Below are 24,212 nucleotides of genomic sequence, written 5' to 3' on the forward strand. Positions count from 1 at the left end.
GACAGTGAACAGGATACTCCCCCCTCACCTGCAGAACGTAGACAGCAGAAGGTCAGGCAGAAGAGAGGCAGGCCTGTCTCCTTAAGGCCCAAACGCTGAGGACTCACACCTGCTGTCAACCTTGCTCTTTATAAGGCACACCTTGGCTGCAGCTTGTTGCTGACTGCAATGTCAGGCATGGCTTTGTGTAGACCTAGTTTCCCTGCAGCATCTCTTTGACTGACCCCTTGGCAATTGATCCCGGACCTCCACTGACCTCGCTTCTGGACTTCTGACTCAGCAAGTATGCTTCGGATAGGCCTGGCAGATTTATAACCCGACTGCTGGCTAAGGACTTTCCTTCCCTGCCAAAGACCCAGGAATTTCCACCCCCCCCCCCGGCACTGCTGATGCAGTGTAGAGCTGACACCTGGGAATATGTAAAGATTCACAAGCCAAATCTCCCACACTTCTAAATTCAATCACAACAATGCTATATTACTTCTCAATTGTCTACTGAGAGCCCAGTTCTTCTATGACCTTCCAATTAGTACCATGGCACACACTCCTGGAGTCTTCCTTTTTGTGTATCTGGAAATCTTCCTTCCAGTTGACACCCTAATCCAGCCTTTTTCAACCAGTGTGCCTCCAGATGTTGTTGGACCACAACTCCCATTAACTCCCACAACTTGCCTCAGCCAGCATTGCCAATGGTCAGGAAAGATGGGAGTTGTGGTCCAACAACATCTGGAGGCACACTGGTTGAAAAAGGCTGCCCTAATCTTTTGGTTGTTTTGTCTTTCTAAGACTAGTCTCAGACCCCTGAACTCAGTTTTATTTTGGGAAAGCATAAAATCAGCCTGACTCACTTTTGAGACTCCCAGTTTTGAGGTGCCCATCTCTGCACCCCTATCATCCTCTAAGGCTTGCCCAGTAAAATCTTGCCATGGCTGAAAAATGTCATACATTAGTTGCATGTAGAGTATAACTGTATAGACCATGGACCTTTAGCCTTGCCCTTGATGTCGCACGTTGTTCATTCAATATCTGCTTGTTGCATGCTCCTGCTCTCAATTATGGGCACTCACAATCAGGACACCAGGTTGTTCAGTAGTTAAGGGAAGAAGATTCCTTGTTAGAGACAGGATGAGAAAGTAGAGCCTCCGTCCACAACTTATACAATTATGCCCTTATACTTCTCTGTTCTCCCTCTCCCCTGGGACAGCCTTCAATAATAAACCCATAAATTCCTATTATTATTATTTTACTTTTTCAGTAAAGCTCCTTTTTTGAGGGTAGGGGAAAGCTCTGATCTCATCTCTTTTACTGCTGAGTCACTTTTGAAGGCACTTTGCTACTTAAACTAAAATTCCACTGCATATTAGTAAAAGTACGTTGCTTTCTGGACCCACTTTACCAGACTGAAAGCAGCCAGTCTTCTATCAGAATAAATCCAGAGCTGCAAAGCACAGTGCCTAGCACTTGAGCTAAATTTCCCAGTCATTCATGTCTGGAAAATGCCAAATACATAGAAGTATGAGCAAGTTATCCTGAACAAGCACGGCAACACAATATCCAGGTAGTGTGTTAAAACACTCCTTGAGATGGAGGTAGAGGAAGTTATTCTTCCTTAAAGTCTCTGCTTGGTTTATGGGGCACTGATGATGATGACTGAAACCTGTCTGTTGTGGCTCAAATAGCTGTCCATTGTTTTCCAGGCTCAGTTCAAGATGCAGGTTTTAATCATTAAAGACCTAAACAACTTATGTTATGAACCTGATTATTAAGATCTGCAGGAGCAGCTTGTTTGAGGACACATCTATCTGCAAAGGCCTTCTTGACATGACAGGGCTTTCTCCTGTGTCACTTCCAGTCTGTGGAATTCACTCCCTTCAGGGTTACAATCCCCACCCTCCTTTTGGAAAGAAATCAAGACACTTAACTTGGTCTTTCAAATCTTTTTATAGTGTTGCTTCTTATAAGGTTTTTATGGTTTTTAATGTTTTAGGAGGATGTTTTATTGGGGATTTGTTGTACAGTCCATTGGTGGACTTTCAGAAAGGTGGTGTGAAAAAAATAGTATACATAGAGAAATAAACTTTCACAAAGTTTAAATAAAATGGATTTATTATTTGCTGTCTAGCAAATGGGAGTGGTAAGCGGCGGTAACGCAGCTGAAGCTCTGCTCACGGCCGGAGTTCGATTCCAATGGAAGGAGGAAGTCGAATCCCCGGTAAAAGGGGTCGAGGTCCACTCAGACTTCCATCCATCCGTGGTCGGTAAAATGAGTACCCGGCGTACACTGGGGGATAAAGAAAGGCCGGGGAAGGAACTGGCAATCCCACCCCATATATACGGTCTGGCTAGTAAACGTCGCAAGACATCACCCTAAGAGTCGGAAACGACTCGCACTACAAGTGCAGGGACAGTTTTACCTTTTTAGCAAACAGGGGTGAGGTGGGGACTACATCTTTAGCATAAATCACAGATGTCCCCATAGGATGCCTAATGACACTTTCCAGGACTGTAAATGGGATCCTTTTTAAATGGAAGATTCAGCTAAGGCAACTTGCAGATCACTCCAAAGCCATGCCCGTACCAGCAGCCATCACCTGCCTATCTTCCATCTCACTCTTTCCTGCTGTGCATGCTCTCTCTCTCTCTCTCTCTGTATGAAATGAAACCAAAAGGAGCACTTGGCTCATCACAGCTGCTAGCTTTTGTCCAGATAATTGTTGTCCTGCCTCTCCCCTCAGTTCAGGCAAATAACTGACAGCCTGAGTAAAAGGTTACAATATCTCTCTCACACTGGTGCCTTAGATGATAAAAACACAACAGAATCTTGCAAATTAAAGGCCAAGAACAGTAATACACTCAAATTCAATATGTCCAACACTGAACTTCTTGTCTGTCCTTTCAAGGCTTCCTTTCCTTGATCATGTGGTGTATCCATTGACAACATTTTCACTATCCACAATGTTTACCAGCCATGAAGCTTCAGGTTTCTCATTGAGTTTGTGCCCTCCTTTGCCCGCCCCATTTGATCTGTGACTAGGTAATGCTGCTTCACACCTGGCTCCTGTCTACACTGAAGGTGGTCACATTCATATTTAAAGCCCCACGTATCTGAAAGACCACTTCCTCCTTCCCTACAGAACCCTTTCGGATGTTGGCAGAGGAGGTCCTTTTGGTAGCTCCACCACCCTTGCAAGTTCAGGGTGTAGTGTTCCAGGACAGGACATTTTCTATGGCAGCCCTAAACTGTGATGTCCTCTCTTTACAGAGGTGCATCTAGCACCATCACTGTATAGCTTTCATCATATGCTGAAGATGCACCTCATTACCCTGGCCTTTTATACCTGATGTATATTTAGGACCCACTCTATTCTTCTGACTGTCTTATGTGATTTTAATATTGTATTTTTACATTGCTGGAACCAGTCATGGGGAGTTTGAGTGAATAGCCTATCAGAAATCTAATTAATACCAATAACAATCAATACAATCAATCAGCAGTCTGTAAGCTACTTTTAGCCCACAGAGAAGGGCCAGCACCAGGCATGAGTTGACCTTTGGGCACCAACACCTCCCATGAAATTAAATAAGCCCAGACACCCTACCTCATCACATTAGCACACTAGTACACTGTGTGCACATGCTGATGTGGCAAGTGTGGGCCAGGCCTTTTTAAGCCAGTGTCGGCAGCATTGGAAGGGTGTTGTCTGGGAGGGTGGAGCTCCCACTCTGCAATCTGCATCAGTGTTGGGTTGTGGGGCATGATTTGCAGTGCACGTCAACCCCTTATCCCAGGCTGAAAATCACACCCCGTGAACTGAGGCTGGTGCATATCACAGAATTCCACCCTCCCAGCCCCAGACTATAGATTTAGGCAGGGGCCCTTCGGAGCTGCAGGGGCCCTCATGCCTGTGCCCAACCTGGCTGCCTGCAGGTGGTGGGCCTGCCACAGAGGCTTTCTCTGCAACCCAAGGTGACCTGATCACCACTTAATTCTCACTGCCACCAAAGTCCTCCTGCCATCAAATTTTGCTGCTGTCCTGGTGCTCCTCCAAGCCTGTGGACCATCCTGCCAAGGAAGGTCATGCTTCTTCCAGTCTGCTAAGCAGCAGTTGGGCAATCTGGGAAAGTGTGATTGTGATGGGGAGATAGAGCATGTGGGGTCTGTAGCATTTATCACAAATATTTGTGTGTGCATGAATGCCCCTGCCCACCACCAGCTCTAGCTCCATTCCCACTGATATCTCTGGCCACTAGGGATGGGTGAATTTGTCCATTATGGTATCTCTCAGTTTCTTATTTTTCCAGTCTCAAGTTCAGTCCTCCAGATTTCCACATCAATATGTGATTATTATTTTTAAAAGTACTCATGAACATTCCTCAGCATTTTAGTAGAAATTTCTCCTAATATACACATTTTTGCAAAGCACCTTCCCCAAATATTTATTTATTTAAAATATTTCTATCCTGCCCTTCTACCCTATAATAGGGCACTCAGGGCGACTTACAAAAATAAAATCAAACATGTACATAATAAAATTATAAACAGTAAAATCACAAAAACATTAAAATAAATGTAAAATACATAAAATACTATATATATATAGTAAGTTTACGGAAAACCAACAGGGAGGGAGCAGAGCGGACTTCTTGGGGTAGAGTATTCCAGAGCTTGGGGGCCACCTGTCAATCTAACATCTTTCACTCCAGGCACGCAGAGGAGACCAGAGGGAGATGATCTTAAATCCCGGGCAAGTACATATGGGTGTAATGCAGTACGTAATGTATGCATTTTGGTGGGCACTTTAGCACAGTTTATGCATTTTTGTACACGTTGTTAGGCTGAAGAACTGCATTGCAATGTTCAGAAAAGGGGGATTTCGAAGGATAGTTGTGTGATCGGTCCATGTGTGGTTTCAGAAACTGTTATGAGCATAATATTGTAACAAATTGCAAACTCTAATTTGGGATTTATTTTTTAAGAAACCTTCCTTTTAGGAAATCAAGAAAAATAGAACACATGGCAGAGTGAGCCAGTGGCCCATTTAGAACAGGGAAATCCTCCCGTCTCTTCTAATATGGCAGCAGTATACATTTTATGGCAGAGTTCTGAATGAAAGCATGGGCATGGGGAAGGCCATATGTTTCCTACCTTTCCCTCAAAAAGCTACATTTTCACTATAAGCAGGAGAATTAGAGAGCCACAATGATATAACGGAAATGGATTCATGTTGTGGTAGGAGAAAGAAGCTCCAATAGGGAATTGCAATGAACCTGCCCGTACACTACGCTCAACATCGAAGGCCCTCCTCCGAGTTCTGACTCGTAGAGAGGCTCGGAGGATGGTAACAAGAACTAGGGCCTTCTCAGTGGTGGCCCCCAAACTGTGGAATAGTCTTCCCAAAGAAGTGCGCTTGGCGCCGACATTGCTATCCTTTCGGCGCCAAGTCAAAACCTTCCTATTTTATCAGGCATTTTAGCTTTTCTTAAACATGTTTTAATTAGTTTTAGATTGTGGATTTGCATTTATATTTTTTGTATTGTTCTGTGTGATTCAATTGTATTTATTGTAATGGTTGTACACCACCCAGAGAGCTATGCTAGTGGGGCGGTATAAAAATTCAATAAATAAATAAATAAATGGGCATGTATTGCAATGGGCATGTATTGCAATGGGCATGTATTGCAATGGGCATGTATTGTAGGTTACTTCTTCAAGCAGCCTTCAGGTTTTCTGCCTTTTCAGGCATAAAAACAGCTACATTGAAGTTGAAATGTATGAATAAATTAAATGTGCTAACTGAAATTAATGCATGGCTATTACCAATACATAAAAATAGCTCTGTCACATGGAAAATCTCCAGTAAAAATCCATTATATATCCACTATGAATCCAAATTTATATAATTCATTCACTAATTTATGCTTTCAGCTTTGTCAATAGTAAGTTTTTAAAATATAACATATAACATATAATTTATATTAGGTTAACTATAATTTTGTAGATGTGAGTAACTTTCCTTTTCTAATGGTTCCTGTCAATATGTTGGAACACTTTCAGCTCTCCAGATATATTTTTTAAGCTTTTCTAGAGGGCATTTTGGGTTGTAAAATGTAAGTTATTTCAGGCATTCATCTATTATTTCATCCACTGCTTATTACTTTTAAACTCAGATGTATTAAATATAATTCTGATTTTTAACAAAACACCACTAAACACATTAGTGTAACCATAATCTTGTCGTTTCTCTCTCTAGTCACAACAGGTACAGCTGCTTTGAGAAAAGCACCTAGGGGCTTTGTTGCTATGGAAACTGCATCCTTGATACCTGTATTTTTAGATATGTTTTCTGTCTTTCTAGAAAATATCTCACAAGCAGCTCCCTCTTCTTAATCAAGGGAATAAGAGGACAACACTAATACAGAAAATAGATGCATATATACAGTTTATATATCCCTCTGACGGTTAAACCCAAATGCCAAATTCATATCTATGTATTTCCTAAGTTGTTATTTAATGGTTGCAATGTGTCTTTACTTGGCAGCCATACTTTCTCCAGGATACTATAAATCAGCCTTCCACAGCCAGGTGTCCTCAGGGACAGCCCACTTATTAGGCAATTGTTTCAGAAAGGGGGATTGGGGTGGCAAATCCCCTCCCTAAGGGCCTCCACTTGCCTTGGTTCCAACCATGATGTTCTTGATGCTTCCCTCCTAGGACCCTCTCAATCCTGCCACACTGTTAGGAAAGACCAAGGGTGGGGGCAGGGGGGTTTCCTTCCTCAGTTTGAGACATTCCGAGCAAGGTGAATAGGAGACCATTTGCACTGCTGCTGCTTTGCCACGGCAACCAGAAGTTCTGTTTAAAATAAGTTAAATGTTTATTATTTTGATTTATTAGATTTATTGATACCCGAAGGTCTCCAAGTGACTTACAACAATATTAAAAACAAAAGAAACATATAATGTGATACAATATGTGACAACACATTTTCAACTTATTTTTAAACACAGCCAACCACTTCAGCAAAGTGCAATGGAGCAGACGTTCTCCCAGCCACCTCATCCAGAATGCTTTGCTCTCAGGAAGGACTCCTTGGCCATTTCATAGAGTGCTTTGCTCGGAGCGCTCTCCCTGCTTTCTCACTCAGACTGCCTTGCCTCAGGAAAGACCATCTTGTCTTTCAAAATATAAATCCTTCCAAAGTAGCTTGCAAGTAACATTAAATGGCATTTTTAAAAACACAATGAACAATATGAACATATTTTAAAAGCAACAGGATTCTATGCATGGGACAGACAGTGATAAAATGGCCTCGAGGGAACGGGACAGTCATATCTGGAACAAGTGACTGGGATGGTCTTTTCCAGGGCCGGTCCCAAAGAGCGGCCAGGTCAGGCCCTGGCCGAGGGCCCCTGAAGCCATAAAGGCCCCTGAGGGGGCTCTCAATAGGATAGGGGAGGACGAGTAGCGCTCCTTTTCTGCGATCCGCGGCAGAGTAGCTGCCGAGGATTGCAGAGAGGGAGATTCTTCTGGATCCATTACTGTCAATTGAGGCGCATGGCCTTGGTGGCATGGCTTGTGTTCCAGCAGTTTTGACTGGTGGCCCAGCTGCATCCATATCTAGACAGGGATAGCCTAACTTCTGTTGTCTATGCTCTGGTAACCTCTAGGTTGAAGATAGTTTGGAAACTCCTGCTAGTGCAGAACTCAGCAGCCAGACTGCTGATCGGGATAGGCCAGTCCACACATATAACACCAATTCTGGCATGGTTGAACTGGCTACCAATTAGTTTCTGGGCTCAATTCAAAGTGTTGACCTTGACCTCAAGGAATGCCTCTTCCCGTATGAACCAACCCAGACACTGCATTCGTCATCTGAGGCCCTGTTTTGTGTGCCCCCTCCATGGGAGTCTTGGAGGGTGGCAACCCAAAAATGGACCCTCAGCTGTGGAATGCGCTCCTCAGGGAGCTATGCCTGGCACCTTCTCTATCCATCTTTAGGTGCCAGGCAAAGAACTTCCTTTAAACTCAGACCTTTGGTATGTTGTCTTAGTCCTTTCTGTATGGGTTTTAAATTTTGTTTATTGTATGTTTTCAATTCTGTTTATATTCTATGTTTTTAAAATGTGTAACTTAGAGACCACTGGATATGAGGCGACTAACAAATTATTATTATTATTATTATTTTATTATTTTATTATTATTGGTATGTATACTTTTTGTGTTAGATTTCATATTGCATAATTTGATTTTAATGTTTATGTATTTTCCATCTTGGGACCTTTATATACACGTACACACGCATATCCAGTCACAAAAGTGAGCATGCTGAACTATCAACAGACCTGTGATTTGGGAAAAGGTTTTTCCCCCCCTGATTGTTCTGTATACTTCTCGCTTCTAGAGCAGGGTAATCAACATAGTGCCCTGCTGATGTAGTTGGAATATGACTCTCATCAACCCCAGCCAGCATGCCAAATGGTCTAGGAGGATGCGAACTGGAGTCCAACAACGTCTGGAGGGCACCATGTTGGCTATCCCATTCTAGAAAAAAAAATCCTTTCCTAAATATATTTCTTTTTATACCATATGTACTATGCATGATTATGTGTGTGTAATGTACTGCCTTCAAGTCGGTTCCGACTTATGGCGACCCTATGAACAGGGTTTTCATGAGGCTGAGAGGCAATGACTGGCCCAAGGTCACCCAGTGAGTTTCATGGCTATGTGGGGATTCGAATCCTGGTCTTATGTATTGTATTTATATAACTTTTTTATTTTGTGGATGTGTTATATATGTACATTATATTGTTTATTACGTTACTATGTTGCAAATTGCCCTGTAATCTTTTGCTAAAATGTGGTATATTAATTTCTTAAATAAATAAATAGCAAAATGTTTTGTTTTTTAGAAACATCAAGCAGAAGGGGATATATATTTTCTTTTTCCTTTCCTAAATATCCTTCTGCTTGTAGCATATTTATACAGCACAGAAACAAATAAATCTGGGAAATAATTACAAGGAAATGAATATGAAACACTAATGAACTTTGAACTCATTAAGAAAATCAGTGAGGGGCTTAGAAATGTGATGGCTGTGTGCAATTGCTTTGAAAATTGACAAACTAATATGTTTCTTAATTTGACAGCTTTGGAACCAATAACATTCTCTGGTGAAAATACATAGCTAAACAGTACAAGGAGTTTACGTTTTGTGTCGAATCATTTCCAGTAGTTGAGATCATAATTTAAAATGGGAATTTAGTATTTAACTGACATGATGAATTGAAGCCCTGTGCAAAAGATTTCCACCGATGCGGCACACTTTTAGATGTTCCAGCACAATAAAGCCTGAGCCCTCATCAAGGATTGCTGTGTTCTTATGAAGAAGGGCTCTGCCCTTGTGCCAGGATCGCACAACATCACTTATTGCAGGGGTTGTCAAAGTGGTGCCCTCCAGATGTTGTTGGACTCCAACTCCCATCAGCCCTTGCCAGCATGGCCAATTGGTTCCTTCTAGCACTGCAGTTTTATAGCTCAGACATTTTGTATATAAGTAACTCAAAAAGGTACTTAGGAATTCAGATGAGCAATTGGGGCCTTCAACAAATTGGATGGTGCCATTTTAGCTGCATAAGGGCCAGCTTTCAGAGAACTGAATTTGCTGAATTTGCTGAACTCTTGCACATTGTAGAACATTCTCAGAAGTGTTGCACACTCTGTTCATATTGGATGCTTGCCAGTCCTACAGAGCCTCATCATCACTCCACATAAATTGTAAATGGCCTGTCAAACATACTCAGTGCAATCTTGGGGCTCCATATTGCAGAGGAATATTTGAAGTAGGAGGGCAGTCTATCTTTTAGGAAAGCTTGCCTGCCATTACTAAACTTCTCCTTGATGAACTTGAGAAGCTTCTGAGTAAGGCCAGTATTTTCATAGTTAAGAAATTCCTTAACCAGACAGGGGAGGCTCCTCTGTTGGGCAAAGTGGGGCATAGCCCTCCCAAGATTCTGAACACCCCCCAAACCCCAAAGTCATTCCTCCTGTCAGTTAATAGATTTCCACTGATTGAGAAGTTTTGCTAGATGCTTCTGCCCATCATCTTTCTGCCCTTAGCCCTTAGTAGGTTTCCACCCCCTGTCTCCTGGGAGGTAAACAGTTTTAAAAAACCCGAGCAACTCACTCACATAGAAAAGATTCTAGGCAGGGTGGAAGAAAGGAACAGGCTGTCCGTTTGTGCCCTCCCACTTCTTTTCTCTTAGTAGCTAATGGACACAAGCCACCAAAAAAAACTCAACACTAATGGAGAGTAGGGCAGTCCTATGGGTGACCCTCAGCCCATCAGGACCATGAATTCTTTCTGTGGGTGTTGCTGGGTCTGTGCAGATCATTCCACCGTTTCCAGAACACTCTCAATGAGCTAGCAAGCCTTGTAAAAGCAGTCATACCCTGGGGGGTGATAGAGACAGGGTGCTAACTTGCATGGGGAAAGCATTTATATACTTCAAGCTGTGCAAATTCAGTCACTGAACATCCCAGAACAAGAGGCAAAGAATTGTATGGTACAGATCTAAGTATATAACAGAACATAAGTTGTAGGTATTTTTCCCCAAGCTCTGCTTTTGCAAATGTTTACATAGTACTGATTTTCATACCCATTGTTTTTTTCCAGAACTCAGTAGATTAGGAGAATTACTTTCACACAGCACATCATGTGGTGTGGTGTTGGCCACTGGTTGAAACACCTTTCAAAAGGTCATTACACAAAGCAAGTTTTGAGGCCAAAAGCCCTTCTTTGCTCTTTTTCCCAATTTCAGCATATTCAGAGGTAGACTGCCTCTGAACCTGGAGGTTCCATATAGCAATCAATTCACATATACCTTTCCTTCTCCAAGTTCATAGGCAATCTACCTCTGAATATGCTGAAGGAGGGAAGCAACAGAAAAGCATTATTGGCCACATACTCTGCTTCTGCATGATGCATCTAGTTTCCATTGTAGGAAGCAAGATGCTGGATTAGATTGACCTTTAGCTTGATCCAGCACAGCCGCTTTTATATTCAAAGGGATTCCAACTTCTCTTTTAAAGAAAATATTTCTTCTTTCTGGTTTGTTGAGTGCAGTTTATTATTATTTTTGCTAACCTGTGAACACAACTCATTGGTTCAAGAAACAAAGCAAACCTCATTATTCTAAAGCACGAAGTTTTTAATTTTGCATACTATGCAACTGACAGAAAAATAAAGCATTTGATCCTACTCTTCAGCCTAAAATTTTTTCCAGAGCTGCTTGATAAGATCAGTAATAAGACTGGACAGTCATAACCAGTAATAAAACCTAAGTTTTGAAATCAAGGATTTATTTTCCACACGCTCCTCACCATTGTCACTTTGCACAGAAGTCAACACAAACCTTATCATACACGGTCTAACCCTGTTCAGATTATATCTAGCCAAACTGTTGACTTTGGGAAGTATAAACCATTTCCTATCCCCAAACTTCCAAACCTTTTCCCATTTATTATATTGCTGGGGGTGGGAGTGGGTATCCAAAACATTTAGGATAATTAAGGCTATACTATATTAATTACAAACGTAAACAATTTTCTTCCTCAAATAAATGTCTTGACAGGAGCAGAAACCTCCTGGGGAGTCGGGATCCAAAATCAAATCTTAAGCAAGGAATTTGACGTTGCTCAGAAAGTGGAAGAAGGCAAAAGGAAACAGGTATTAAAAAGCTGCTTTTGCCATGTTCTTTATTCCCTTTTCCATATGGCTGCTTGTAGAGGCAATTAGAAGAAAAAGGAGACCCTGTAAGATACAACTGATGCCTGAAGAAAGCCATCATGGAATGAAGAGGACCCACAAACATGAAAGGGGGAAAGTATCTCTTTGTTATGGTTTAAGATTGGCATTGGGGAAAACAGGATTCTTCTGCCTTTTAACAGTTGCATTTCCACAGTCAGGACCAGCAAGACATAGCTAGCTTCCCATGGTAAACATGAAGTTGTCTGGTGGGGGGGGGGTGAAGCAGGAATGACTGCAACTGTGACACCAGAGACCCCTTCTGAACCAAGGTAAGACACTTTTCCCTGCTAAGCATTTGTATTCCTCTCTCATAATTCAAGAACTTGGGGACATCCAATGAAACTCATTATGAGCAGATGCAGGAAAGACAGAAGAAAATGCTTGGTTTATGGAACTCCCTTGTCACAAGATGTGAAGATTGTTACCCTTTTAGATTGTTTTAAAAGGGGATCTGACAAATTCATTGTGAATAAAGCTATCAATGGTTACTTACTAGACTGGAAGTCTATATGGAACCTTGAGCTTCAGAGGTGGAATATCAACAAATCCCAGTTGATAGAGAGAAATAAATGGACAAGGCATTTGTCTTCATGTCCTGCCTGTGCACTTCCTAGAGGTATATGATTGGCCATTGCGGTAAGCAAGATGCTGGAAGTCTATGATTTAGCAAGGCTCTTCTCATTTTAATGGTGGCAGCAAGTGAAGCAAAAAGATATAGAATGCTGTGAAAATATTTAGTTTAAATGTAAGTAAAGAATTTACAGAATCATCCAATAAAGATAAAGCCATCTGTCTGAAATGTCCATGGAATTTCAAGGCGGTATCCACCACAGCATATGCACGACACAAACTGTTATTTAATTTGTTATCTCTTAGTGCTTTCTCTAAGCATCAAAGAAGATTTTTTCTTTTTTAATAACGGGCGGAGTGACAGTAAACAATAAGCCTGTGCAAACAAGTATATTTGCAGACTCATTTTTGGATCTGTTTTCCCCCTCTCTGCATACAAATGCTGAAGTTCTCTTATAATGTGGGTTTAAAGACCTAACCGTTCAGTTAATGAAAAAGTTATGAATTTAAACACAATGTTTTGCAGCTTATAATCACCACATTGTAATAGATGGAAGGGCCTTTTCAGATGGTTAGGCACCAGGTCTGCGGCATATGCAACAGTAAGTTGTTTCTTAATTTTTCTTTCCTCATGTGGAGAGCTACTGGCTTCCCTAATAGCATAATGTGCATCAGTGAATGAGGGAATTTTTTCATGAACTCCCATATTTTTAAAGAAGCATATTTTGCATCTAAATAGAAAAGGCCCAGTCATCTTTGGATAGGCAAGCATGGATCAGGAGAGCATTTATGTTCAATTAATATTTTTCATGACTGAGGAGCAGATGGGTGACCAGGAAAAAGAAATCTCTGCCATGGCACAGTATGTTTAACTGTGTGGCTTGGGCAGGGAGGGGCACGCATACAGCTGTTTCCCTGAACTGGTAACCAAGATCTTACCCAGTGATCTGCTCATCCAGTCTGAACTGAAGATTATGGCTAGAGCTTGGTATACTTCCAAGGGTAGAAAAAGCATAGCAGCACCAAAGAGTTTTGAACAGTCTTTCTCCAGTCATTTTCTGTAAGCAGAGGTTGCCAATATGGCACCCGCTAGTACCTCCTATGGCACCCATGAACAATCTCTGTAAATATCCCCTAACAAAATCCACAATACAAGAGAAACTGTTTTCTTTACCTGCTCACTTCCTGTTTGCCACATCCACACCAAATATTTAAAGCACAATTATACCACATGGCTTTCCCCCAAAGAATCCTGGGAACTATAGGTTGTTAAGAGGACTGAGAGTTGTTTCTATTCCTCTCATAGAACTAGTTTCCAGAGTGATTTAACAATACATCTTTTGGGAATTGAATCTCTGGGAGGGGAATAGGGATCTTCTAACACCTCTCAGGACCCTTAACAAACCACAGTTGCCAGGATTTTTTGGGGGGGAAGCCATGACTGTTGAAGTGGTACCTGCCAAGAAAACCTGTTTAAAACCTGTTCTGATTTGAAAACCTGGCTCAGCCATGAAGGATTTGGGATTACGTTTTGTGTGGGGGACAAGGGTGAAATCTCTGCTGAGAAGCAAGCTATGAGTTCACTAATTAGAGACACCTGTGTTATCTAGTCTCTGCCTGGCCTTCAAGGTCAATCGCTTCAGCTAATTGTAAGAATGCAGGTATGAGATGGTTATGAAACTGCCTGGAATATTACATTTTACAGAAACCCTTTGATTGGCCAAGGCTTGCCCTAGGTCTAGAAGGTTCCAATCAAATTGCCCCCAATTCGTCAAGGCCTGTCTCAGGTCCGGAAGAGTATTTTACTGACTAGCTCTGTTTAAAAATATAACACCCATATAATGGCTTTGAATAAGCATGGTTTCAAGCCCCTAAATATGCTAAGCTAGCATACGCTACTTATATGGCAACACAACCAGTCAGAGAATATTAGGCATTAACTAATTATATGCCTTCTGGCCCAGAAAGGATCTCTAGATGTGAAAAGAGCAACTGTGGTACACCAACCTAAACCTCTTCGAAGTAAAATGATCTTCTGGATTTATGGCACTACAAGAACTTCTCTATGTGAGGAAATGCAGTGGTAGATTATGTAAGTGGCATGCCCACAGGATTTTATGATCCTGTCTCTTTTTCTGTTCTTTTAGATGTGGCAGGCATTATGCCATGCCCACACAGCAGCCATTTGGCACTTCCTAAAAATTCCAAATGTGCTTTTTTGTCACAAATAAATTGGAGAGCCCTGCTTTATTGCTTCAGAGGTACGTTGTAGCAACTGGTGGTCTGGTTTTTTTCTTCTTTCACACCTCACATATGCAGCTGCTAGGGAAAAGGGTGAGTTCCATGTCAGAGATCATTAGAAAAAGGATTGAAAATATTAATACCAAATTTATTCATAATGCCTTTATACAAATCTATGATGCAGCTACATTGGGAATGCCATGTGCAGTTCTGGACACCACCTCTCAAAAAGGATATTGCAGTAATACCTCAGTTAACAAATCCTCCAGGAACTAATCTCCTTTCAAGGAAGGCTTTTTTAAAAAAGGTAAAACTGCCCAGCTTTGCTTTGCTTTGCTATGGATAAACTTTCAAGCCTGTGCCTTTGCTTTGCTAGGGTGAAATTGACACCACTGTGTGTTTGCTTTGCATCAAAGAGATCTCTTGCTTTCTCTGGAGAAGGAGGTGAGGGGGGGAGTTGGTAGGTGCCAGGTAGGCATCCTTTAAACCCCCTGTTGAAATTGCCCCCACCATCTATCAGCAGGTGTAGGAACCTATCCCTATGTTTTCCATGTTATTCCTACCTCTGATACCACAGTTTCTGTTCAAGAAGTAGTGTCCAGGAACGCATCTACTTTGTTCACCAAGGTATTACTGTATTAGCAAGCTGGAGAAAGGTGCTGAAGAAGACTATCAAAATAATCAAAGTGTTGGAGCAACTTCCCTATGAGGAAAGATTCTAACGCTAGGTTCCTTTTTAGTTCAGAAAAGAAGGTGAGTCAGTGATAATGTTGTATAACATGATGCAAGGTATGGAGAAAGTGAACAGGGAGACACTTTTCTCCCTGTCTCATAACACTAGAACCTGGGGTCATGCTGAATGGTGGAGATTGAGGGCAGACAAAAGGAAGCACTTCACACACTTCACACAGTTAAACTATGCAATTAGCTATCATAAGATGTAGCAATTGCCACCAACTTGGATTGCTTAGAAAGGGATTAGAGAAATTAATGGAGCATAAGACTATCAATGGCGTCTCATCATTATGTCAATGCATTACTTCCAGTACTGAGGTAGTATGCCTCTGAATACCAGTGGCTGGGGAGCAGCAGCTGGAGAGGGCTCTTTTGCTCACGCCCTGCTTGTGAGCTTCCCATAGGCATCTGGGACGCCACTTTGGGAACAAATGCTGCAGTAAATGGGCGTTTGGTCTAATCCATGAAGGTTCTTCTTGTGCCCTTAGCGTGTTTTAAGCGCTTGATACATAATAAATGTTGATGATGTCTCCCAGAGAGCTAGTTATAATGTAGCACATCCCCTCACTGACAGGAATGTGAAAATAAGTGTGTATAGCAGGAATAGGCCATAGGGGAAGGGCCACAGCTCAGTGGCTTTACATCCGGAAGGTCCCAGGTGCAACCCCTGGCATACAGTATCTAGAAGAGATTGGTAGTGGGGAGGGCGTATGGTGCATGTGTAATTCCTGTGCAGTGTGAGAGCCTGTGCAGTGAACTGAATGATAGGAGAAAGTCACCAGATGCCTTCAAAGTTAGAGTTTGCAACTGCCAGAAGGCAGTTCCTGGGTGTGAGATGGTGGGAGAAGATGTGCCCTGTGTGAAAGATACTGAGTGGGTCTGACTGTTCCCAATTATCTCAGAGGCCTACTGGGATAACTGGTTCAGGTTGTTGGAAGTGGGGCAAGAGCAACTCCTGTTTTGTTCTTTTGTTTGTGCTCCAGAAGGAAGATAGAGCTAGGGTCCTCCAGATGGATAGGCTTGTTTACCTTTACCTGTGATGCTCTGACTGACTTCCTTCTGTCGCTAGACTGTGACACCTTTAGGGAAGCTTACCTGCCCCTCCTCCTTCCGCCCTTTCCATTCCTTTCTTCTCTGGCTGTCCGTGAGAGAGGAGACATCCCTTTGTCTCTGCTCTCTCTCCGAGCATGGGGCTGACTCCTACACCTGGGAGTTATGCCTCCAACTTAGCTAGTTAGTTAGAACTAGGTATGCCTTTTCTATCTACTATGTATTTCTCTAAATAAAGTAGCTTTTCTTATTTTACTAAGTCTCCAGTCTCAGTGATGCTGTTGCAGGGTAAAAGCCTGCTTTCTTAGGCAAACGCACACACATGCTGGCACACTCGTATTTCAACATCTGCTGTTACTCTCTGCTGCTGTGGTGCTGCTTTTAAATGAAATTAAGCAACACAACTACACACAGCGCAACACAGGTAGGTTTGTTGGTGGGCTCTTGTTGGGTCCATATCATGGGTACAGGGAGGTATGGCCATGGGGAGGTGGTGAACTACCATAGAAGACGAGGGCAAGGCTATCTACACCTTGTTCCTTGCTCCCACACCTCTCATGAATGGGTTCCTTGTTGCTCATCTGCTGTGCCCACTGGCCTGTGTGCATTGTTGTTTAATGCCAGATCGGTACACAATAAGACCACACTCATCCATGATTTGATCATGGATGAAGGTGCTAATTTGGTGTGCCTTACCGAGACCTGGGTGGGTTTGCTGGGAGGAAGTGATCTGACCCAGCTTTGCCCACCTGCATACTCAGTGAGACACCAGCACAGGCGGGGGGGGAGTTGCTGTGATCTACAGAATGTCCATCTCCGTCACCAGAACATCACTCTGTCTTGGAAATGACACTTTTGGTGTCAGGTCTAGGAGACAGTAAACTAGGGCTGCTGCTGTTGTACTATCCACCCTGGTGCCCAGCAGCTTCTCTGACCAAGCTGGTGGAGGTCATCTTGGCTGTAGTATTGGAGGAGCCCATAACAATAGTCTTGGGTGATTTCAGTGTCCATGCTGAGGCTGCCTCTAATGTTCATGGCCTCCATGATGACCATGGGGCTGTCTCAAGTTGTCACTAGCCTGACGCATAGGGCAGGGCATACCCAAAAATACCCTGGTCTTTGCTCCAGATGTAGAAAGGGGTGGTCTGGAGATAGGAGGGTGGATAGCACCCCATTGTCATGGTCAGCCCACTTCCTGGTGAGGTTTAGACTTATAGCTTTGATCCTCCCCTGCAGGGGTGATTGGCAGATTAAGATGGTCCACCCCAGGATACTAATGGAATCCACTGGAATCCTGAACACTCTGGGGGAGTTCCCAGGAGATAGAGCAGGTGATCCTATTGAAGCCCTTGTCATGCTGTGGAACAGCAAGGCGCGTTGGGCTCTTAACACGGTTGTTGGAATTGCTTTTTAATATGTTTTAAACCTCTTTTTTTAAAAAATGTTTTTAATCATGTTTTGTTTTAATATATTTCAAAGTCTGTTTTTATGATGTTTTAACATGTTTCTTTTCTTTGCTGCCCTGGGCTTCTACTGGGAGGAAGGGTGGGATATAAATCTACTAAATAAATAAATAATAAATAAATCTCCAGGTAGAACTGGGAGAGATCCCAGTCTGGAACCCTAGAGAGTCACTGCTGGTCAGTATGGACAATACTGAGCTAGATGGATCAATGATCTGCTTGGTATAAAGCAGTTTCCTATGTTTCTAGTGGGGAACCTTTAGCCCTCCAGATGTTGCTGAACTACAACTCTCATCAGCAACATCTGGAGGGTCAACAGTTCCCCATACCTGGCATATAGGACTGTGGTCTAATGATCCATTTTATTCAGAAATAAGTCCCACTATATTCATTGAGGAGTACTCTCTAGTAAGTGTGTTGAAGAGCAAAGCCTAAATCTTATTTTGTCTATTATACTCAAGATCACACTCTTTGACTGAATTTATATTAAAATAACTGCCACCTTCTGGTTTCCATTCACAAACACTAACATACTATTTTCCCACACAAATTCATGTTGTATTTCAGAGCAACTTTCAATTTACACCACATATAAAATGCCAAGATTCAATTTCTCAGACACTGGGATACTTCAGCCTACAGAAAACTCCAAAGAATAATACAATAACCTGTTTTGTATTAGTAGTAGTAGTAATTTATTATTGCTTTTAGCCATAGGCCATTGCAAAATGCAACAATTATAAAACAACAGCAGATAATACAGCTAAAACCATTTACAAAACATTAAAAGGCTTTATAATCTTGAGTGTGAATCATGCGCAGCTTCCTAGCGGCCAGCGCGAAGTTGGCCACGGAGACTGTCACCTGTTTAACATTGTCGCTCAATAACTCCACTACCAGCTCCTGGGGGCATTTGTCTGGCGAAAGATAAATGAGAGGGGCCAGGAATTTCCATCTAGGGTTATCGTACAGCAGACAGTACAACAGATAATGGGTGATATCTTCAACAGAGTTACATCCAAAAATACAACTCCGTTTCTCTAGTGGGGTTCCGAGATATCTCCCTTCTAAATAGGCAGAAGGCACCTGTTGGAATTGGAGTTCCGAAAAGGCTCTGCGTAAGGGAGCGTGTGTTAAGACCTCCAGGTACTGTGACTTAACATGATTAAGTTTGAGTTGGGGGTACCATGGGGAAAAGGAAGCTATTAAGATAAACACTCGGTCTCGGCCCACGTCCTGGTTGAAAATCCAACCCCTAAGGGCATGCGGACTAAGAGTCAAAAACTCCCCCAAGGGGAGATTGTACCACTCCAGCATTTTTTGGCAATTAGAGGCCCATCCCCTATTTTCTAATTGCTCCATCCAGCACTGTCTGGTGAGGGAAGAGTCGAGAATCCTATATAATCTGTGCCAGTATTTGAAGAAAGCCAAATCTATTCTGGCTGCCAGTGAGGGTAGGCTGAGCTCTGCTCTGAGATGCGCAGCAGGGGTTCCCGCGGGGAGCCTTAAGGTCTGCCTCAGAAACTTGTTTTGCAGGGTTTCTATCTCCTGCTTTATGAGTTCCCCCCAAAGTTCTACTCCATATTTTTGCAACGAAGACCTTAATCATTGGGCTGACCAGTTGGCCCCTCTAGCATAAAAGAACCTTCTGAGTTGCGCTGAGGATCTGGCACCAACAAGTTTAATTGACTTTAGGTGGGACTCCCAAGAAAGGTTATCAGTGAAACAAATACCCAAATAATTAAATAGGTGAACCTGTTCGAGGGGGTGTCCATTAAGGACCCAGTTTGCAATTGTCTTCTTCTTACCAAAGGTCATAATCTTGGTTTTGGTGTAATTTATTGTCAAACGGTGGTCTGAACAATAGGTGCTAAGCTGAGTTAGCATTCTTTTAAGGCCGATTTTATTTAGAGAACAAAGCCAGATCATCAGTGTAGAACAGGAGGGAGATCTTGCAGTTGCCAATGGAAGGGGGGAAAAAAGAGGGGGAGGTCATTGCAGGGACAATGTCGTTTATGAAAAAATTAAATAAAAAAGGGCCCAAAATGCAGCCCTGCTTCACTCCTCTTTTGATCTGAATCGCTCGAGAGAGAGTGTCCTGCAGGCCCAGACGCACCTGCAAGGAATTGGCTTGATAGAGAGACCGAATAAGATGAAGCAATCTCTTATCAACATTGGTCTGGGCCATTTTCCCCCATAATAGCTCCCTATCTATAAGGTCGAACACGGAAGTGAGGTCTACAAAAGCTACATACAGGGATTTGTCTGGGGCCCCGATAGATTTGCGAATTATGTGTTGCAAAACAAATGCCTGATCGATGGTGCTCCTGCCTTTCCTGAATCCCGCTTGCTCCTCATGAAAGATGGTATTACTGGCTTCCCAGACAAGGAGCTTATATAATAAATATTGTCCGTATAATTTGGAGGTGACATCCAGAAGACTGATATGTCTATAATTCCTCGGGTCCGAGGCATCTCCCTTCTTGAATATAGGGACAACTATACTGGAGCGCCAACCTGAGGGGATAACGCCAGTCGCATTAATATAGGTAAATAGAGACGCCAATACTGGTCCCCACCAGTTGGTGTCTGATAAAAATGCCTCAGGGGGAATCATATCCTCGCCTGGGGCCTTGCCAGGGCGGAGCTGGGAAATTAACTCCAACATTTCGGAGTTGGTGACAGGTGGCCAAGATGGCAGGGTGAAGATAATCTTGCTTATCTTGTTTTGATCCTTTAAAAATTTTAATTCTTCACATAAGAGAGGCAAGAAAGCTATTAGAAAAGGGATTTTCTTTATTCAAGAATAAATAAACCCTATTTATAAGACATATATTTTATTTATTAATTTTAATTGTGATTATTGTCATTATATGAAAGTCTTTTAATGTCTTAATGTTTTGTATTCAGTTCTGTTCTGCAATGGTCTTTGGACTAAGCAATAAATGTATTGATTGGACTGATCATTCAGAAAACAAATCATCAGGATGCTGGTGAGCATTTAATAACAAAGGCACCCAAGATTTCAAACCATGTGGAATCACTAAAGAACATATTTTCTCACTGAAATAAACAGCATTCATAAAATGGGAGGGTTTTCAGTGGAGAAACAGTATTGGATAAATGATTTGGAAAATTAAAAATTGCTCATAATTGTTTCTAATAATGCTGACATTAGTCCCCATTCAGACTTCTGAGATAAATATACAGTTTCAGCTATAAGATAAAATCTCATGGGTCTTATTTGTGCTAATATAGCTTTAGACTGATATTCCACATGCATTTACTTCAAACAAGTTCCAGTGAAGGAAAGTAAACGTGTCTGCTATATGCAACAATGTGAAAAATAAAAAGCTTCTTCATTGCCTAAACTTTGTGACCCACCAAGCAATAGGAACACAGGAAGCTGAAGTCTTTTCTTAGTCCTACCCAGGGATGCTGGCGATTGATCCTGGGACCTTCTGAATGCCAAGGAGGCTACATATATGGCTGTTGCCATATATAGACATATACTGTAGTCTGCCACATGCAGAGTCAAGCCTAGATCAAGTAGTACCCCAGAAAAAGAGCATCTTCAGCACCACCCTCTATGTGCTAATTTTTTAAATATTTTAGGGCCCTTTTTAAATATTTTAGGGCCCTAGGACTAAGGGGAGATGTGATAGTACTGTTCAAGTGCTTGAAAGGTTGCCACATAGAGGAGGGCCAGGATCTCTTCTCGATTGTCCGAGAGTACAGGACATGGAATAATGGGCTCAAGTTACAGGAAGCCAGATTTCAGCTGAACATCAGGAAAAACTTCGTAACTGTTAGAGCGGTACGATAATGGAACCAATTACCTATGGAGGTGGTGGGCTCTCCACAACATTGGAGGCATTCAAGAGGCAGCTGGACAGCCACCTGTCGGGTATATTTTAATTTGGCTTCCTGAATTGAGCAGGGGCTTGGACTCGATGGCCTTATAGGACCCTTCCAACTCTATGATTATCTGATGCCATGTTCTTCTGTATTCTCATTGCCTATTTCTATCCCATTTGGGCAATTAAATTCATTCTCATCCTCCAGGGATGATATATCCCAAACCAGATGCCCCTCATCCCCCCCCAGATTCTGTTGACTCTCCTACATATGTATTTAAAGTGCACATGAATATGTGTGGCCCTGTATGTCCCAATTTGCCATGCAAGATAAGCATCATATAGTACATACACATGACTCAGAACATTGTTGTCTGCCCATTATGGAAAATTAACACTTGATGTGTTTTTTTATATCTGTCCCAAGTCTGCCCCAAACCTGATCTCCTACAAATGGAAGACTTCAGTTCTATTCGCACTTACTTGGAAATGTTCCATTGACTTATCCCTGTGTAAACATGCATGGAACATTTTCATTGCTTTTATTCAACAATTTATATATGACTTGAATGTAAGGACTTCTAAGAGGTTTACAAAAAACATTAAAATGATCAATAAAACAGTTAAAAACAAGTAATAAAATATTTTAAAAATTAAAAACAGCTGCTAACTAAAAAGATTAAAATAGATCAACATCTATGTGTCTGGAAAGGTTTGCCTAAACAAAAAAAAATTAAGCAGGTGCCTGCCTGCTATCAATAAGCAGGTGGTTTCAAAGAGTAGGTGCTGCCACCCTAAAAGAGAGATTTGTTACAAAAATGGAACAAGTATTATGTGTGCCTGTTCTGTACACAGTTCCTGTTCTGCAGACTGAAGTGCTTGAGTGGGCACATATGGGGTAAGGCAGTCCCACAAAGAAACTGGCCCCAAGCTGTTAAGGACTTTATATATTAGTAGTAACACCTTGAACTTCACCTGGTAAAAAACTGGCGACCAGTGCAGATCTCTGAGCAGAGATGCTTTATGCTGACATGGTCTCACCCCTGTCAGATTTTGCATTATGCAAGGGGAAATAGGTGGATGGTTCCACAGAACCACCTCTTTCAAGACAACAATACCTGTTGCAATCAAGACAACCATCAACACTGAGCAAGATGTGGGCAAGAAGTTCACTCACTCTCCCCAGACAACAACCTGTGTTTCAAAGGCAGAGATGGGAAACCTGCGGCTCTCCGGATATTGATACTCCAGCTCTCATCAGCCCAGACAATAGGGCCAATGGTCAAATTGTAGTCCAGCCTCTGGAGGGCCACAGATTCCTCATCCCTGTTTTAAGAACGTAAGAGTCCAATATCCTTAAACCGAAGCACGCATATCCCACTCAATTGGCCCTGCTTTGAACAGATGCACACTGAGTTGCTCTGTGGGTAATCACCTTTAATTAATATCTTTATTTCTTAGTGCTTTCAAAAATAGAATCAATGGATTGTACCCAAGAGTAATAGGGTTGTCAGCCATTGCATAATCATTATTAAACAGCTACAATTAGGCTTAATTTTGAACACTGTTTTGACAATCAGATGATTGGTCATCTGTCTCCTGAAATGTATGCTCTTTGTGTTGTTGTCTGCTATTCCTCATAGCTTGGTGAATTTTTATCATCCTGAAAAGGGGGAAGAATGCAACAAACACATTAATCTTCCTTTAAGGTGCTTATTATCATTCTTAAACAGCCAGAAATAAAATGTACTATAAAGGACTGAAATAGCAGAGGTAGTTTACCTTTTAGGTAAGAAAACAAGGAAATCCTCAAGAATTACTTCTTTATTGGATGATACGCAGTGAAGAGGATTAAAAAAAAGAAAATACAAAGAGAACAATATCTTGAAACACAGCCATAGAAACTACTGTCATTTTGCTTGGAAGCTAGATAAGTGTGGGGAAAAAAACAGACTAAAAAACAACCTCCTGTCCAGTTTAGCTCCTGTATTAGACAAAAAAGATCTCATCACATACTCTATAACCCAGGGATAGTCAATATGTTGTTGTAGTCCAGCTCCCATCAACCTCAGCCAGCAGGACAAATGGGCAGGGATGATAGGAGTTGTAGTCCAACAGCAACATCTGTAAGGCACCACTTGGCTACCCATGCTGTAACTCCATTTCAGTTAATAACATTTAAATATAAATCCATGGCACAATGAAGTTTTTGCTAACCCTTTTCTGGCTGTAAGGACAGCTAGACTTCTGGAACAGAGATGGCTTGGCCACTGCCTTCCAAGCTCTGGTAACCTCAAGATCGGGCTGTTGCAAAGCACTTCTGCCCTTGAAGATGATTTGGAAACTTCAACTGGTTCAAAAGGCAGCAGTGGCCAGTGCCCTCCAGGTGCTGTTAGTACATTGTAAAAGGACATTGCATTGTGTGTTAATATATGGAATCCAGTCATTTATCCCTTGATGTCCAATCTGAGCCTATTTTGGGTGACTG

The sequence above is a fragment of the Rhineura floridana genome, chromosome 1 (genome assembly GCF_030035675.1).
Source record: "Rhineura floridana isolate rRhiFlo1 chromosome 1, rRhiFlo1.hap2, whole genome shotgun sequence".
In the NCBI taxonomy this organism is placed as follows: Eukaryota; Metazoa; Chordata; class Lepidosauria; order Squamata; family Rhineuridae; genus Rhineura; species Rhineura floridana.